Genomic DNA, 18,429 nt, shown 5'->3' on the forward strand with positions numbered 1-18,429 from the left:
CGTTCTCACCCAGCCTCGGGTGTTCTCTGGTCTGAAAGGAGGAGGAGGAGCCTCCCTCCTCCTCCTTTCAGACCAGAGAAAAGCTGATGGTAGAAATGGGTCACTATCAAAGCAGAGTAGCAGATCTGGAGTCAGCGCTGAAGCAACAAGGACAGGTAAGCTCATCAATGAGCACACCTTTTTCTCAGACAAAATAGCTACATTCTTCAGTCACTCATTCGTCTGGCATTACTGGACCAACCCCCCCCCCCTGAACGTGGCTGGGAAAATGCGGAGAAAAGCAAATGTCATTTTCCAGTCAAACAAAGAATTTGTGGATGAAAATGACACAACATTCCAAAGCTGTCCACGCGTTTGTCTCTTCGAGAATGTCAAGTGGGTGGAGGAGAAGCAGCTGCTGCGTCAGAGCAATCAGCAGTTGGCCGAAAAGGTGACGGAAAGAAAGGCGCTGGGCGGAGTCGCTTGGCGTCACACCCGTCGGGAAGCCCCGCAGATGAGGTCTGACTGTCTTTTCAGGTCAGGCGGATGGAGGCGGAAGAAGCGCGTCTGAAAGAGCACATCCAGGATATCCGAGACCAAAACGAACTGCTTGAGTTCCGCATCCTGGAGCTGGAGGTGGGAAGACTCGCACAAGCGTGTTGAGGCCAGAGATGTGACAGACGGACGGACGGACGGGATGCATGCCTCTGCCTTTCAGGAGAGGGAATGGCGCTCCCCCGTCTTGAAGTTTCTGCAAGTCCGTTTCCCAGACAGCCTCAGCCCTTTGCAGATCTACTGCGAGGCCGAGGGCGTGAGCGTACGTAAGGCGTCCCTCGCAACCCTAACCTTAACCCGAGGTCCCAGAACACCTTACATTGCTCCTTGCGCCTTTCCCCCGGACATCGTCATCAGTGATCTGATGAAGAAGCTGGACATCCTGGGCGATAACGCCGTAAGTGTATGTCGAACTCCTTATGTTCGCACTCCACGAGACTCGGCGGCTCAAATGTGACTTTTGGAAGGCTTTGCGCTGAAAGAAGCTTGTTGACGCTGTGCCTTTGGGCTCTTGCAGAATCTCACCAACGAGGAGCAGGTGGTCGTGATTCACGCCAGGACCCTTCTCACCCTAGCCGAGAAGGTAACGGGCACGTCCACGCACGCTCTCGCATTCTGCTTATGTGACAGCAGCCTTTCCTCAGTGGTTAGAATACATCAAAGTGACCAAGTCAGCACTTCAACAGTAGATGTTGGACATTGAAAGTGAGAAGGTAGACAGACACGCGACATCAGCCAAGGGGAACTCCGGCAATGTGCCCCAACAATTCTGACCTTGAGCTGTGCTAGGATATGTTCTGTAAGCAGAAGGGCTACCTGGATGAAGAGTTGGACTTCAGGAAGCGTTCCATGGACCAGGCTTATAAGGTAAGCCGCCCTCAAATCTCCCGCCGGACCACTGATGGACGAGGATTGCGGCCCAGAGGATCCTGGAGCTGGAGGCCATATTGTACGAGGCGCTACCGCAGCGGGACTGGCCCGCCACGGACGGCGAAAAAGCCAGCCACGCTGGCGTGAATGACGTGCTGACGCCGGATCAGAGAGAAGAGCTTAGGAGCGCCGTGGACCAATGGAAGCGAGCCCTGATGTGCGAGTTAAGGGAGCGCGACGCTTGCATCCTCCAAGAGAGAATGGATCTGCTGCACAGCGCGCAACAGGTAAGGGCCCAAAGCCAGCCCAGCACTTACTTGCACGCTTACTGGCTTTTGAAGGCCGCTTTCCATTTCTCCGTCCTAGAGGAACAAAGAGCTGAAAGAATTCATCGAAGCTCAGAAGAGACAAATCAAACAATTGGAGGAGAAGTTTCTGTTTCTCTTTCTATTCTTCTCCTTGGCCTTCATTCTGTGGCCCTAACACCAGCTGGTGAGTGAGCTCCAGCGGCACCGCACTCGACACTTCCGATACACCGCCAGCCGGTCTCAGACGTTGGCAGACGCTCCGATGCCGACGTATACCCCCCGCCACAGTGACAGAGGCACCGCGTCACACCGGCGCTCATCCAATCAGAAGGCAGGAAAGGCAAATTCACATGCAGGGCACTCTTGAACCAGAAGAGAGCGCCACAAAAAACGGTTGTTGCCCCAAACGCGCACTAAAAAGGGTCAGAATAACAAGAGTCCCACCGGCCAGCCGGGGCCACCCGTCCATCCATTTCTTCAGGGGGGAAAAAAATTGGAGTCACCGGTGAGTACATTTTGCATTTAGCTCTGCTTTTCTGCTTCTGTCTTCAAGTGTGTGGCATCCTGCGACCAAAGATTCAGCCAACCCCAAAGCGGTTGACCTCAACGTCCCACCACCATGCCGACCAGAGCAGGTGACGTGATGCTTTGGACATCCTTCCGTCTCAGATGCCCAAAAGTACTCTTTGCCACATCTGCGGCAATACGGTGTCTTTTCAAAGGTGCAAATAAATCCAGCGTGGGCGGAACACGCACTGTTAAAGATTTGCTCACTCCAACTTATTTTGCAAGAACCAAACAGAAGACAAGCAAGTTCTTTTAGACACCTGCAGGTGGAGAGTCCATTCGTCGCTGTCTGAACAGCGATTATCGAATGAAGTCTAAAAATCTCCTCCCTGCAAGGGCATATTTATTAGGAGGAACAGAGTGGGGGTGAGTGGACAGGTTTGGTGAACCCCCGGGCTCTGATAAGATCAGAGCAGGGGGTGTTTTACACTGTTGTGGGAAACAGAACAACTTTGATTGCTTCCCCTGCAGCTGGTCAATCAAGCAGAGGAAGCAACCACTTCATCTTACTCTGCATTGTGAGGGCAAGACGTGATTGATTTAATCATTACATTGTGAGGGCAAGACAAGATTGATTTAATCATTACAGTCTACATTCCAACATAATCCTACGATAAAGATAACCTGGAAAACCCTAACATCTCCCTCCTGTTTTATCATATGATTATGCCACCCCAAACAACAACGATAAGCAAGAAGAAAAAAAAAACACACATATATATATATATATATATATATATATATATATATATATATATATATATATATATATATATATATATATACGTATAATGAAGAAAGTAGAATGGTAAAAATAAAAACAACAAACAATGATAGCAACACTTTCCAGTGAAGATGAGGCATTACCTCAATACCCCAGATCAAACTTATTGTGTAAGCGAAAAACCTGCTGGCCAGATGTCATTAGCGGGAAAATTCTTACACGGCCCCGTTGCCACAGGCGACCAGAATGCTATCAATAAAAAAGAAAAAGAAAAACACAGAAACAGTACATCTGAGGGAAGAGCGCAAGGACAACTTTGTCTCCGACGGACCATACTTTATGGTCATCTGGAACGTTCGCACCCCAGACAGGGTCATGAGGGTCAAAGGTTGCAACTGCTCTGCGTCGAGTCCAGAAGAGTTGTGTGCTCCTGTCAGCTGATGATGTCATATCCTGTAGGTGTGGTCTGTCACCCACACTGGTGCACACACTCCTGTCCAGTTGGCGGGCAGCATCGGATAAACCTTGTGACCACAAAGCCACCAGCCATTCTGTATGAAGTATGTTCCGTTTGATGGTGTAGCCATGTTGGTTGGAGAGCCCTGACCACCTGAAATGGCTCTCTTATCTTGACACTCATCGGTGATGTCCAGAGCTCCCATCCAGTTTCCTCCTGGAGAGCAGTCGTCGTTAATGCAGACGTGGGTCTTGTTACCTTGGATGTAACATGTGTAATTCACTCCAGCTGGTCTCTCTGTGTAGGCCACTTGTGGTATTGTTCGTCCTTTAACAGTCACATTGAGATTTGCCCAGAAGTGTTCATCATAGGCACCGTCTGCAAGTCCAGAGTGGGATGGGTCGGCATCACTGATTGTGACTGCTCGGCGTTGATATCCAACTCCTCCCATGGATGCCATACGTTTCGCTTCAGTGACATTCATTGCTCTGGCCTCCAAGCGAACTTGCGTGGAGGAAGGGGGGAGTTTCGAACACGCATAGCACGCCTCCTGTGTGTGAGCTCTCACAGTGAACCTGAGGGTTGTCCACTTGTGAGGGGGAGAGATCAGGCGGCAGTAAATTTGCATTGGACACATCTTTCAGTTTGAGCGTCCTGATTAGATAATCTGCCCAGGACTGCTCTTCATCTGTTGCTTGCAACTCTCGTAGTCAATTGTAGTGCCCATTTAACTGGCAAACAGGAGTTTTTTTTGGTTTTGTTTTTTTTTTTTGTTTGTTTTTTGTTTTGTTTTGTTTTTTTTTTTTGAAACAAGCTCTACAAAAAAAAATGTTTGTTTTGTTTTGAAAATATTTTGAATATGAATCAAATCCATATGTTGTATAAAGCTGACTGACCTGCCCCACTATCCCTCCTCTTGAGCCATGTGACGCGCACCATGGCTCAATATTGCAGCCCATTTGCATAGGTTCTTTGGTAGGGTAGGTCATTTATAGATGCCCTTCTCTAATCTTGCCCCTGTTTTGACAACTAGCTTAGCAAGTAAATGGATGGCCTCCCCGAATGGGGAGCGACTCAGCTAGCAAATGATTAGACATTTTCACTTTGTTGTAGTTTCTTTAGTTACTTTTCAATCGTTTTCTCATTGTTTATCACAAGAATCTTAGAAATTTGAATACAAATCAAAACGTATGTTTTATTTTACTCAATTGTATGATTTAGAGAATCCATATGTAGTAAAGTTTTGTAGTACTACATATGATTTCATCATCATTTAGTTTGACTTTCTTTCCAAAACGCTTCTTAATTTCTCAGTTCACACATCTTCTACATGTGTTACTGGTTCTCCATTTTTTTTCTAGTTAATTATCAATCCAAAAGTTACGTGTTTCTTTCTAACATTCAACCTGCTCAAAATCATTCTTTCATCAAAGTCGCTCTACTAATTTTCCATAGTAGTCGCCAACGACTTCAACCATTCAACCTTTCATTCAGGCAATCATTCATCAATGCTCATCATATGTATCTCACACAGTCTCCAAAAAGGAGTCTTCCTATCACATTGGTCCCAATTCATCCAAGCTCACCACACAACATTCATATATCATTTTCAACTCAGGTTTCCTGGTAGAACAATCCACCAATTCAAAAAAACTTAACTAAAACAAACAATTGGCAAATTAATCTGAATTTTTTCTTTGTTTTTAAATTTGAAGAACTCAATCTCTCAGATTTAGCTTGCAATTAGAGTTTTGCATAATCTTATAACACAACCAATCAATTATTCCTATTAAATGTAGCATTGCAAAATCTTAAATTCACAATTTAGCTTCTTCCAATTCCTGAAAGCATGTTCTGTCATTTTTTTTTTTTTTTTTTTTTTTTCTTCGAATTTCTCATGTGGGCTCGACACTTAACATGCACTAATGTGGATTAGTTTCTGCTTGCAAACAGATTTCTCTCTTTTTCCTCTCATTTTTATCTTTCAAAATCATTTCTGTTCTGCGGTGCACAGTCCACAGTCTAGCAAAAATTTTTTTTTTTTTTTTTTTTATACTAAAACTTTAGCCAATGTTCATCATTTTAACATACGCACACACATGCACAGCTCTCGCACGCAAAAGGTAGTTCCCAGCACCAATGATTCGTCACAGGCTGGCCATTTCCTGTGGTCGATCATGAGCTGGTCCCTCCCATGCACACGAGGACAGCACATTCTAATTTTATTTATTTATCTTCTAGAAGCAAGTTGCATTTCTTTACCACTTGAACTCTCAACTTCCTTTCTACTCCATACTTTCTCTTCCACTTCGGCATATATTGCATACAATTAAGAAATCTACTTGCCATGAACTTCTCGTTTTAAAGAAGAGCAGAGCAAGAGATTTACCGTTTTTATTTCCCATATTAATTCTAGTAGTTTTAGGTTATACAATCTCTTTGTCTCAAAAATATTATTATTATTATTATTACTATTATTACTTATTTATTTCTTTAACTATTGCTTTGAGGATCCTCAATGCAGGTTTAAATTGACCTTTCAACAAATTACTAGCCTGTTTTTTTGCCATGGATCAACGCTAGAACTGCTTCTTAGTCAATTTATCCTACCAGTCACACACTCAATCACACTAACTCCAGCGCTTTTTTAGGCCTCATGGCTCGGACAAACCAAAGCCGTATCTCATAGCTCGGATAAACCAAAGCCGAATCTCATAGCTCGGACAAACCAAAGCCGAATCTCATAGCTCGGACAAACCAAAGCCGAATCTCATAGCTCGGACAAACCAAAGCCGAATCTCATAGCTCGGACAAACCAAAGCCGAATCTCATAGCTCGGACAAACCAAAGCCGTATCTTTAGCGCTTTAACTTACTTGTCCCCTGGTTCGTTGCACCGCCGGATCCCGTCAATCCACCTCTGTCAGACGAAGGCAGACCTAAGATGCTGGCCCAGCGAAGAATTCTCTTCCCAGGACTTTCTTTTCCAGGTCCTCCTAATGGACGCTGGCTTGTCGACAATGCAGCACGTCCTCCTTCGCCGGTCAGATGGTGGGTATGAGGATCCCGGGTCACGGCACCAAAATGTTAGAGATTTGCTCACTCCAACTTATTTTGCAAGAACCAAACAGAAGACAAGCAAGTTCTTTTAGACACCTGCAGGTGGAGAGTCCATTCGTCGCTGTCTGAACAGCGATTATCGAATGAAGTCTAAAAATCTCCTCCCTGCAAGGGCATATTTATTAGGAGGAACAGAGTGGGGGTGAGTGGACAGGTTTGGTGAACCCCCGGGCTCTGATAAGATCAGAGCAGGGGGTGTTTTACACTGTTGTGGGAAACAGAACAACTTTGATTGCTTCCCCTGCAGCTGGTCAATCAAGCAGAGGAAGCAACCACTTCATCTTACTCTGCATTGTGAGGGCAAGACGTGATTGATTTAATCATTACATTGTGAGGGCAAGACAAGATTGATTTAATCATTACAGTCTACATTCCAACATAATCCTACGATAAAGATAACCTGGAAAACCCTAACACGCACGTCTTCGTTTTTTCCCGCTTTGTTTGTGTGTGTGTGTGTGTGGGGGGGGGGGGGGTTGTGCGTGTTGGCTTCACTTGAGTTCAATTTGGTATTTTGGTCAAAAGCGCATGTGGTGAAATTCCACAAAGTAGGATGGGCAAACACATTCCAGTAAACTATTAGTGTCAATTGGGCTCTCGAAATGGCAGGGAAAAGATGCACAGCAAAACGGAAATATGTAGATGAACACAGGACGTTTTTATCAGAGTGGGAAAGTTTCTATTTTTTGTTGAACGTGATGGCAAACCATTCTGCCTGATATGTCAGACCTCAGCGCATTTCAAAGATTCAAATCTTCAGCGCCATGCACTTCAGCTCACTCCATGGCTAACATTGATCAGGCGTCGAACCCGCAACATCATGCTTAAGAGGTGGCCATGCTAACCAGTGCGCCATTATGTCAACGCATAATAACTAAGTCTACTGATCAAAACAGCGGTTACTATATGACGTCGCTACGTCGTGGTCAAGTGACGCAGACAAGACATCAATGGACGGACCTTCCTCCGAAATTAGAATCCGTGGGCAGAGTTAACTTGTTTAAAAGGGAGTGGGCAGAAGAAATATTTAATTTATTTAAATCTATTTTGAGTGCACACCATTATGCCAATGCATAACAACTGTAAATCTACTAAATGGAATGTCTGCTGTACGCGCACTTGCTCCTTTTTTTTCTGCTCCTCTTATTTATTTATTGTTGTGTTATTTATTCATTATTTATTCAGCACGCTTTTGTTATACTTGTTTACTTGTTTGTCTGTTCATTGTTCTTCATGTCTTGTCACCGTGGGATAGGGGGGAACGAAATTTCGGTTTCTTTATGTGTCTTTGGCATGTGGAGAAATTGACAATAAAGCTGACTTTGACTTTGACTTTGAAAACAAAACAGCGGTTGCTATATGACATCTGCCACGTTGTGGTCACGTGACAGACGTGACGTCGATGGGCGAAACTTCCGCCGGAATTCAAATCCGCGGGGAGAGTTAACTTGTTTAAAAGGGAGTGGGCAGAAGAATTATTTAATTTATTCAAATCCATTTGGAGTGTGCGCCATTATGTCAATGCATAACAACTGTAAGTCTACTAAACAAAACAGCGGTTGCTATATGACGTCTGCCACGTCGTGGTCACGTGACGCGGATGTGACGTCGACGCCTACTTTACATCCCACCGATCACAGGACCCCTCGGCTGCATAACCGCGCCCCCTTCCCAACCAATCGGATTTGCTATACGCGAAAACGACGCCAATGGGCGGGCTCTTCCGCCAGAATTTAAATCCGTGGGCGTGGCTCGCAACAGGAAGTAGGAAAATGTTGACAAAGACACAGCGGATGGTAACATACGACTAACGAGAGAAATATTTTTATTTTCTGCTTGCAACTGGACCGTCCAGAGTGTACACGGTAAGTACAACTCATCGTTTTTAAAAAGAAGTACTTTTGTTGCCCTGAAAAGCGAGTGAGTGTGGCGTTTGGGGGGAACGTCGAATTTCGACGATTATTTCGACTGGTCAACGGTTGTAAATGATTGCGTTGATTAAAAACTTTATTTAACTCTACTCTTAACTTTGCCGTTTCAGATATGCGGGTATTACACCGCGGAAATGACGTCAATAGGCTGAACTGTCACCAAAATTCAAATCTGTGGGCGCAATGGCCTTGAGCGAGACAACGGATACAAACACGACGACTATCAACAGAAATATCTTTATTTTCTGCTTGCAAGTGGACCGTCTAGAGCACATATGTCAGAGTCAAGGCCCGCGGGCCACATCCGGCCCGCGAGAAGGTTTTGTACGGCCCCTGGGATGATCTTGATTTATTATTAGAACCGGCCCGCAGACCGCAGCAAGCCGGCAGCCCGCAGATCTTTCACACGCACCAATACTATATTTTCCCACAATGCAACGCTGAAGCACCGAGCAGTAGGCTGCTTGATTTCAGTGTTTATTAGCAAAGCAGTCGTCAGCGTAACTGTAAAATTAACCCTCAGATACCCATCATAAATGGCAAAAAGGAAGGTGGACACTGAGAACCGGGGGTTTCAAACAAGGTGGGAGTCGGAGTATATGTTCGCGGAGGTAGCTGGAAAATCTGTGTGTCTTCTGTGTGGAGAAAGTGTGGCGGTACTGAAAGAGTATTATCTGAGACAATATGAAACGGAACACGCGGACAAAAACAAGAATATAGACATGGAACAAAGGCTACAGAAGGCCGAGGAATTAAAACGAGGCCTCAAATCTCGACAGGCTCTGTTCTAAAAAGCCAAAACACAAGGCTAGGCTGCTGTCAAGGCCAGTTTTATTTTGGCAGAAGAGATCGCTAAATTAGCCCGGCCATTTAAGGAGGGGGATTTCATCAAAAACTGTCTGATTAAAGTTTGTGTTTTTACTCAGTTCAAGTTTAAAAGTTAAAGTTTAATATTTTTTTCACTGCATGTTACTTATCCTTGAGGAAAGTGTTGTTTTTGATTAACAGATTTCTGCACTTTATTTTATTGTATTTCAATCCAATTATATTTTTAAAATATTTCAGTTGAGTGGATAATAGAAAATTGCTATTATTTTTTTCTTTGAAGTAAATCTAGCTCACTTTTGCTAAAATAGAAAATATAGGTTACTGGTGGTGCCTTGAATAATACAGGTTTCTTTCATTTAATGTTCATGTTATGGGGATTTTTATATAAAGGAAATTTGTCTTTTCTGTCTGTTGAAAATTAAAGATTATTGACAAAGCCATAAGAAAATATTGTTTTATTTATCTGATCATATTGGAATATATTTGTTAGGTTTTCAGTAGGTTCAATTAGGTTCACTAGACTACATGCGTCATTTAAAAAAAAAATTCAATGAACATTCGATCAGTCCGGCCCTCGGCTTGTAGCTAAATTTTTTTATTGGGCCCTCCGTCCATTTGACTTTGACACCCCTGGTCTAGAGCGTACACGGTAAGTACAACTCATTGTGTTTAAAAATATTTACGTTTGTGTAGTTTGCGTTGCGTTACATCTGTGAATGTTGGTTGAGGCTAAATGTTAATGTTCAATTTCCTTCCTTTAGGTTCCACGGTGTTTGTTGGCTGTAAGTTTTCCACTGCAAGAAGAGGCTCGTATCATTGACCAGGAGCGAGCTACAAGTATCATTGACCAGGAGCGAGCTACAATGGTGAGTAGCCATAACATTCATGTTAAACACTTCCTATTTCATGTCTAACAGTACTTGATTTAACAAATAACCATAAATAAATACAGTGTGGGCACTGAAGTTAACATATGTGATTATACTGCCTAATCCGTCACCGAGTATATTGTTGCAAAGTAATAAAAGATCCAAAGTTGTAATTCAGAATAGTTTTCAAAAGAAGGCCATTAGAATTATATACAAGTCTGATTACCCTGAACATAATAACAAGCTATTAATTAAATCACAAATTCTTCAACTCAAAGATTTGGTAGATTATCAGACAAATAATGTCTAACAGTAATTGATTTAACACATCACGATAAGTAGATTGAGTGTGGGCACTCTCAAGTTAACATATGTGATTATACTGCCTAATCTGTTACAGAGTATGTTGTTGCCAAGTAATGTAGAATAGATCCAAAGTAGTAATCCAGAATAGTTTTGAAAAGGCCATTAGAATAATAAACAAATCTGATTACCTTGAACATAGTAACAAGCTAAGTGTTTAATATGTCCTACGAAGTCAAAATTGGGCACCATCATGTGGTGAAATTTGGAATTGCATCACGTCCAATTTTGCCTGGGAACAAACAGATTAAATAAATCTTAGTTTTGAATAAGCCACTCCTTCTCAAACAAGTAAACTCTGCCCATTTTGCGCAGTAGATGTTCTGTTAATATCTAGTATTTATACAAAGTCATAATTTAAATTGCTTTCAACCTTCATTCATCGGTTCAACCAACATTACTCGCTCTTATTACCAATTTGTATCGATTTAACTAAGCGTTTAATACTTCCTATCAGGTCTCAAGTCAAGATTTGGCAAAATACAATTTCAGCAAATCCAATTTTGCCAGGGAACAAAAATAGATTAAATAAACTAAATAAGTCTTCTTCCCATTAAATACATCAGAAAAGTTTGTCTTGTAAGCAGTCCTCTTCAAACAAGTAAAGTCTGCCCATTTTGTGCCGTAGATTTTGTGTCTATGCCTAGTATTTATAAAAAATCATAATTTAAACGACTTCTTTCCTTCATTCACTTTGGAAATTTGGAATTGCAGCAAATCGAATTTTGCCAGGGAACAAAAATAGATCAATTAAACTAAATAAGTCTTCTTCCCATTAAATAAATTATAAAAGTATGTCTTGTAACCAGTCCTTTTCAAACAAGTAAAGTCTGCCCATTTTGTGCCGTAGATTTTGTGTTTATGCCTAGTATTTATACAAAATCATAATTTAAAGGACTTCATTCCTTCATTCACTTTGGAAATTTGGAATTGCAGCACATAAAATTTTGCCTGGGAAGAAAAGTAGATTAAATAAATTTAATAAGTCTTACTACTTCCCATTAAATAAATTAAATATGTCTTACTTGTTCCCACTCCTTTTCAAAAAAGTAGTTTAAAACGAGGGCCCTTCACTCAACCTTTAACCTCAACCCCGCACGTCACATTGTGTTGTATCTGTGAATGTTGGTTGTGGCCAAATGATAGTTTTCTTTCATTCGTTTAGGTTCCAAGAAAACTTGATGTAACTCTACTTTTAACTGCCGTTTCAGATAAGCGGGTATTACGTCGCAGTCATGTGCCGCGGATATGACGTAATTGGCGGAACTTCCGCCAAAATTCAAATCTGTTGGCGCGATGGCCGTGAGCCACTGAGCAACGACGATTATCAACAGAAATATCTTTATTTTCTGCTTGCAACTGGACCGTCTAGAGCGTACACGGTAAGTAACACTCATTGTGTTTAAGGAGATTTACGTTTGTGTAGTTTGACTAAAGTTGTCGATGTAGCTAGCGTTCACGGTAATAGCAACGTGTAGCTGAGGCGCTAACCCTAGCAGAAGTGTAGCCGCGTTGCGTTGTACGTGTGAATATTGGTCGAGGCGAAGTGTTAATGTTTAATTTCATTCCTTTAGGTTCCACGGTGTTTGTTGGCTGCAAGTTTTCCACTGCAAGAAGAGGCTCGTATCATTGACCAGGAGCAATCTACAATTGTGAGTAACCATAACATTTATCTTAAACACTTCCTATTTCATGTCTAACAGTACTTGATTTAACAAATAACCATAAATAAATACAGTGTGGGCACTGAAGTTAACATATGTGATTATACTGCCTAATCTGTCACCGAGTATATTGTTGCAAAGTAATATAAGATCCAAAGTTGTAATTCAGAATAGTTTTCAAAAGAAGGCCATTAGAATTATATACAAGTCTGATTACCCTGAACATAATAGCAAGCCATTAATTAAATCACAAATTCTTCAATTCAAAGATTTGGTAGATTATCAGACAAATAATGTCTAACAGTAATTGATTTAACACATCACGATAAGTAGATTGAGTGTGGGCACTCTCAAGTTAACATATGTGATTATACTGCCTAATCTGTTACAGAGTATGTTGTTGCCGAGTAATGTAGAATAGATCCAAAGTAGTAATCCAGAATAGTTTTGAAAAGGCCATTAGAATAATAAACAAATATGATTACCTTGAACATAATAACAAGCTAAGTGTTTAATATGTCCTATGAAGTCAAAATTGGGCACCATCATGTGGTGAAATTTGGAATTGCATCACATCCAATTTTGCCTGGGAACACACAGATTAAATAAATCTTAGTTTTGAATAAGCCACTCCTTCTCAAACAAGTAAACTCTGCCACTGGAGGCAGGCAGTGTCTGTCTGTTGAGGTTTTCACCTTGTTCTTCTCCTGCTGAAGTTCTAACTGGACGTCCATCAGTTTGGCTCTCAGCTCGTCATTGGCGGCCTGAAAGGCGCCCGTTCACTCCGCCTCGGCCCGCCCTGCCGGAGCTCGTTTGGACATCTCTTACTCGAGTCTCGCCCGGTCGTCAGTCAGAGATCACAACATTTGTACCTGGAGAGCACAAACGCAGTGCTGTTTTCCACTGGCTTCGGACTCAACTTCAATCGGTACCGTAACTTACAACATCGTAAACATAGATCTAGCTTGACTTATTCATTGAATAAATGCATTTAGTTCTTCAAAACTGCATCACGCAACATAGCGTGACCGAGACGGCCGTTATCCACCTGCGTGAAGTTATTTGGTGAAATGAATGAGATGTTTATGACACCATCGTTCTGTCTCTATGTAGATGAAGGGAAATAATCGATTGCTGAAGGTCCAAAGGTGTTGTGATAAACAAACATTTTAGTGATTAGTGACATATTTGTGATAAACATATTAGGCAGGATAATCACATATGTTAACTTGACTGCCCACACTGTATTTATTTATGGTTATTTGTTAAATCGAGTACTGTTAGACGTGAAATAGGAAGTGTTTCACATAAATGGACGACGAAAGGGGTACTCACCATTGTAGCTCCTGCTGGTCAATGATACGAGCCTCTTCTTGCAGTGGAAAACATACAGCCAACAAACACCATGGAACCTAAAGGAATGAAATTAAACATTAACATTTAGCCTCAACCAACATTCACAAACGTAAATATTTTTAAACACAATGAGTTGTACTTACCGTGTACGCTCTAGACGGTCCACTTGCAAGCAGAAAATAAAGATATTTCTGTTGATAATCGTCGTGTTTGTATCTGTTGTCTCGCTCAAGGCCATTGCGCCCACAGATTTGAATTTTGGCGAGAGTTCAGCCTATTGACGTCATTTCCGCGGTGTAATACCCGCATATCTGAAACGGCAAAGTTAAGAGTAGAGTTAACGTTTTTAATCAACGCAATCATTTACAACCGTTGACCAGTCGAAATAATCGTCGAAATTTGGCGTCTGTGGCTGGAAGCAGACGCCGAGTTCGACGTTCCTCCCAAACGCCACACTCCCTCGCTTTTCAGGGCTACACAAAAAAAACATATTTTTCAAAACAATGAGTTGTAATTACCTGTACGCTCTAGACGGTCAAGTTGCAAGCTGAAAACAAAAATATTTGTCTTGTTAGTCGTCGTGTTACTAACCGCTGTGTCTTGTTTGCCAGCATTGCCGCTTTCCTACTTCCTGTTGCAAGTCACGCCCACGGATTATACTTTTGCCGTGAGTTCCGCCTATTGACGTCATGTCCGCGTCACATGACTGCGACATAATATTATCTAAAACTGTTTGTGCGGTATTGTGTTGTTTTGTGCGGTATTGTGTTATTCTGTGCGGCGTCGTGTTGTTCTGTGCAACGTCGTGTTGTTCAGTGCGGCGTCGTGTTGTTCAGTACGGCATGGTGTAGTTCAGTGCTGCATGGTGTTGTTCAGTGCGGCATGGTGTTGTTCAGTGCGGCATGGTGTTGTTAAGTGCAGCATGGTGTTGTTCAGTGCGGCATGGTGTAGTTCAGTGCGGCATGGTGTTGTTCAGTGCGGCATGGTGTTGTTCAGTGCGGCATGGTGCTGTTCAGTGCGGCATGGTGTTGTTCAGTGCAGCATGGTGTTGTTAAGTGCGGCATGGTGTTGTTAAGTGCGGCATGGTGTAGTTCAGTGCGGCATGGTGTAATTCAGTGCGGCATGGTGTTGTTCAGTGCGGCATGGTGTTGTTCAGTGCGGGATGGTGTTGTTCCGTGCGGTATCATGTTGTTCAGTGCGGTATCGTGTTGTTCAGTGCAGTATCGTTGTGTTGTCCGTATTGTGTTGTGTTGTTAGTAATGTGTTGTGTTGTTCGTATTGTGTTGTGTTGTTCGTATTGTGTTGTGTTGTTCGTATTGTGTTGTGTTGTTCGTATTGTGTTGTGTTGTTCATATTGTGTTGTTCGTATTGTGTTGAGTTGTTCGTATTGTGTTGTGTTGTTCGGATTGTGTTGCCTTTAACACTTAGCCTCTAACACTTAGCCTCTAACACTTAGCCTCTAGCACCTAGAAGGTAAATAAATAGGAAGCAAGTGTCACGTGCTGGTGCCACCTGCGACGGGACCACGCCCCCCCTGTCAGTGGAATCACCGTCACCTGCCACGGGTTCATGGACAGCGCTATATCAGCGCCGCAAGCGCAGAACCGAGTGCCAGTCTGTCCCTTGATGCTGCTTCGCTCATCAGTCCCGGAGAAACTTGACTCGCTTGACTATTCGAAACCCCCGCAGAACCGTTTGTCCTCTCCAGCCCGATCGCCGCTCCAGCGCCGGCTGTTCCCATCATCCCCTTCCAATAAAGTCCGTCGTCACGCACTTGGCTGTACTGTCCGATCCTTAACAGTACAGACTGGCCAACACTATGCAGTCAGCGAACGACGAGACGGCATTGAGCCGACTGGAGCGAGCCGAGACCGCCATCAGCAGCCTGTCCGCCGACATCCGGAACCTGATCGAGGTTGGTCAGCAACAACAGCTGCAGCAGCAGGAGATGGCCCAAGCCCTCCAGAGACTGTCGGTGGGTGCGTCCCCGGCTGTCACAGCACCCCAGCACCGCCCGTCTGCCGAGGCCAGGAGGCTCGTGGAGGTCCCGGAGCCCCGCCTCGGCAACATCGAGAAGTTCAACGGCGATCCCAAGCACGTGAGGGCGTTTGTGACCAACTGTCGCATAATGTTTGCGTCAGAATCAGCCAAGGTCGGGTTCGTTCTAACCCACCTCACGGGCGAGGCGCGGCTATGGGGTTTGGCAGAGTATGAAAGGATGGCCCCGGCATGCGATTCCTTCGACGCCTTCGCAGAGGAATTGCTCTGCCTGTTCGACCTGGGATCCGCCGCCGAAGACGCCGCCGAGGAACTGGCGACGCTGCGTCAAGGTAGCCTATCGGTCGCGGAGTACGCCCTTAAGTTCCAGACGTTGGCCGGCAGCAGCGGATGGAACGCGCCAGCGCTCGTTAGCACATTCCTAAACGGCCTCGCCGAGTATATGAAAGACGAACTGGTGTCTTACGATCGCCTGCGAACCCTGAAGGGCGCGATGGACTTGGCGGCCCGAGTAGACCGGCGGATCCGGACGCGGCGGCGCGATCGGGAGAGGAGGTCCCCGCGGAATCCGCGTGGCCACATTCCTCCGTCTGCTGGGGACCCGTCAACCACACCACCCGCCGAGCCCATGGATCTGGGAGGGGCTTGGGTTCCCTCGGAGGAGCACCGTCGACGCCTCTCGCTGGGCTTGTGTTTTTACTGTGGGGAGGGGGGCCATCGGGTGGCGGGGTGCCCGTTAAAAGGCCGGAGCTCACGCGGCGTCGGGGGATCCGCGTGAGCTCGACCAGCACCGGCTCTCCCAGTCCCAGCACGCTCACGCTACAGGCACGTGTCCAGCTTGCGGCGGGCGACCAGAACGTGGCGGCCTTGGTGGATTCCGGCGCGGAGGGGAACATCATGGACATTAGCCTGGCGCGTCAGTGGGGTGTCGGCTTCCTCCCGCTGAGCCCGTCCATTCCCGCGCGTGCCATTGATGGCCGTCTGATTGGCGAGGTGGCTTTCGTGACGGAACCGGTTAAGGTAATGCTCTCCGGCAATCACCACGAGACCATCCAGTTTTTTCTTCTTTCCCTCCTAGGACAGCAGCTCATCCTGGGGCACCCTTGGTTGCGGCAGCACAACCCGGTGCTGGACTGGGAGGTGGGGGTGGTACGGCAGTGGAGCGAACGCTGCCATCGAGTGTGCCTGAAGGCGGCCACCAGCCCACTCGGCAGAGCCCTGCCCAGGTACAGTCCCGACATCTCCAATGTCCCAGCAGTTTATCACGAACTCAAGGAGGTTTTAAGTAAAGCCAGGGCCGCTTCTCTTCCTCCACACCGGTCCTACGATTGCGCCATCGACCTGTTGCCCGGCACCTTCCCTCCCAAGGGACGCGTCTACTCGATTAAAGCACTCACCAAATGACTCTCTAATGCTCATGTTTTTGGATCTCCTCAGAGTCAACACCCTGAGCTTCGGGTTGGTGTCTTGGAAATTGGCTTCTGCTAGCTTTCGTGTCAACCCTGGATCTTGGCACCAGGATCAGGCACTATTACCAGACTACTTGACATTCTAGAAGAGACAAACGCGTGGACAGCTTTGGAATGTTGTGTCATTTTCATCCACAAATTCTTTGGTTGACTGGAAAATGACATTTGCTTTTCTCCGCATTTTCCCAGCCACGTTCGGGGGGGGGGGGGGGGGGGGGGGTTGGTCCAGTAATGCCAGACGGATGAGTGACTGAAGAATGTAGCTATTTTGTCTGAGAAAAAGGTGTGCTCATTGATGAGCTTACCTGTCCTTGTTGCTTCAGCGCTGACTCCAGATCTGCTACTCTGCTTTGATAGTGACCCATTTCTACCATCAGCTTTTCTCTGGTCTGAAAGGAGGAGGAGGGAGGCTCCTCCTCCTCCTTTCAGACCAGAGAACACCCGAGGCTGGGTGAGAACGGGGAGGCTGCGACCCGGCCGGGGGTTGCGGGAAGGGGCGCCACCTTGATCTCCTTCTCGGCGTCGTAGTCCCCTTCGCTGGTCTGGGCTAGCAGAGCGTAGGCTCGTTGCAGCGCTTGATATTCTTGCGTCAGCTGGCGGTAGCGAAGCTCCGCCTCTTCATGCACACACCAATGCAACACAGCACTAGTACCAGAATCAGTCAGACCGGCGACAAAGCACCCGCGACGCAAAGACGAGTCCGATTCCAGGCTGAAGAGGAATGTTTGGTGCCAATACGCTGGCAGAAATGGCGGGCTACCTCTTCGGGTTCCGTGTCGGGGGTTCTGTCGGTGTGAAAAGACAAGGACGATCCGTCCGGGTCCACCAACACGTCTTCGTCGTAGCCGTAAAATGTTTCGATGACCTGCGGGCGCGGAAGCAAACATCTCTCTGAACAAACTGAAGCGACACCTCACGATGAATCGACGAGAGGAACGATAGCGAGAAAAAGGCCATTTCATCTTGCGCAACACCAAGCAGCCGCAAACAAACAGACTCACCTTGCAGGACCTCACGCTTTGTTCCTCCTCAGAGATTCTCGACGTCGGTATCGTAGCAGCAAATCTCTCTGCTGTCGACACAAATAATCCGCCTTTGAGATTCTTTGGATGCAAAGGGAACGAACGGCTCCGGCGCAGAAACAAACGCGACTCACAATGACATTTCTGACATGAGCTCCTGTCTCCAGAGCCTGAAAAACACGTCACCGGCGATGATTGGAGGGACGCTCGTCTTTTCCAAAAGTGACAACTACAGGGTGTGTCAGGGTTTTCCAGATTATCTTTATCGTATCATTGTGTTGCTTTGACTTTGACTGCGACCTGTAATAAATAATATTATTTATCCCTTATTTATCCCTATCGCTTATCCC

The 18,429-nt window shown here is 45.3% G+C and overlaps 2 long non-coding RNA genes across 2 annotated transcripts; one reads left to right on the top strand and one right to left on the bottom strand.

Annotated features, from left to right (window-relative positions):
- Positions 1-77: 77 nt before the first annotated feature.
- On the top strand, positions 78-610 carry LOC137841023 (uncharacterized). Its single transcript, XR_011088331.1, has 3 exons — positions 78-155; positions 368-430; positions 517-610. It is a non-coding gene; the product is annotated as an uncharacterized lncRNA (long non-coding RNA).
- A 2,605-nt stretch (positions 611-3,215) lies between these two features.
- LOC137841064 (uncharacterized) lies at positions 3,216-4,205 on the bottom strand. The gene is made up of 3 exons (XR_011088411.1): positions 3,923-4,205; positions 3,611-3,838; positions 3,216-3,527 (listed from the first exon to the last, which is right to left on the bottom strand). It is a non-coding gene; the product is annotated as an uncharacterized lncRNA (long non-coding RNA).
- Positions 4,206-18,429: the final 14,224 nt, after the last annotated feature.

Source organism: Syngnathus scovelli, chromosome 16, assembly GCF_024217435.2.
Source record: "Syngnathus scovelli strain Florida chromosome 16, RoL_Ssco_1.2, whole genome shotgun sequence".
Classification (NCBI taxonomy): Eukaryota; Metazoa; Chordata; class Actinopteri; order Syngnathiformes; family Syngnathidae; genus Syngnathus; species Syngnathus scovelli.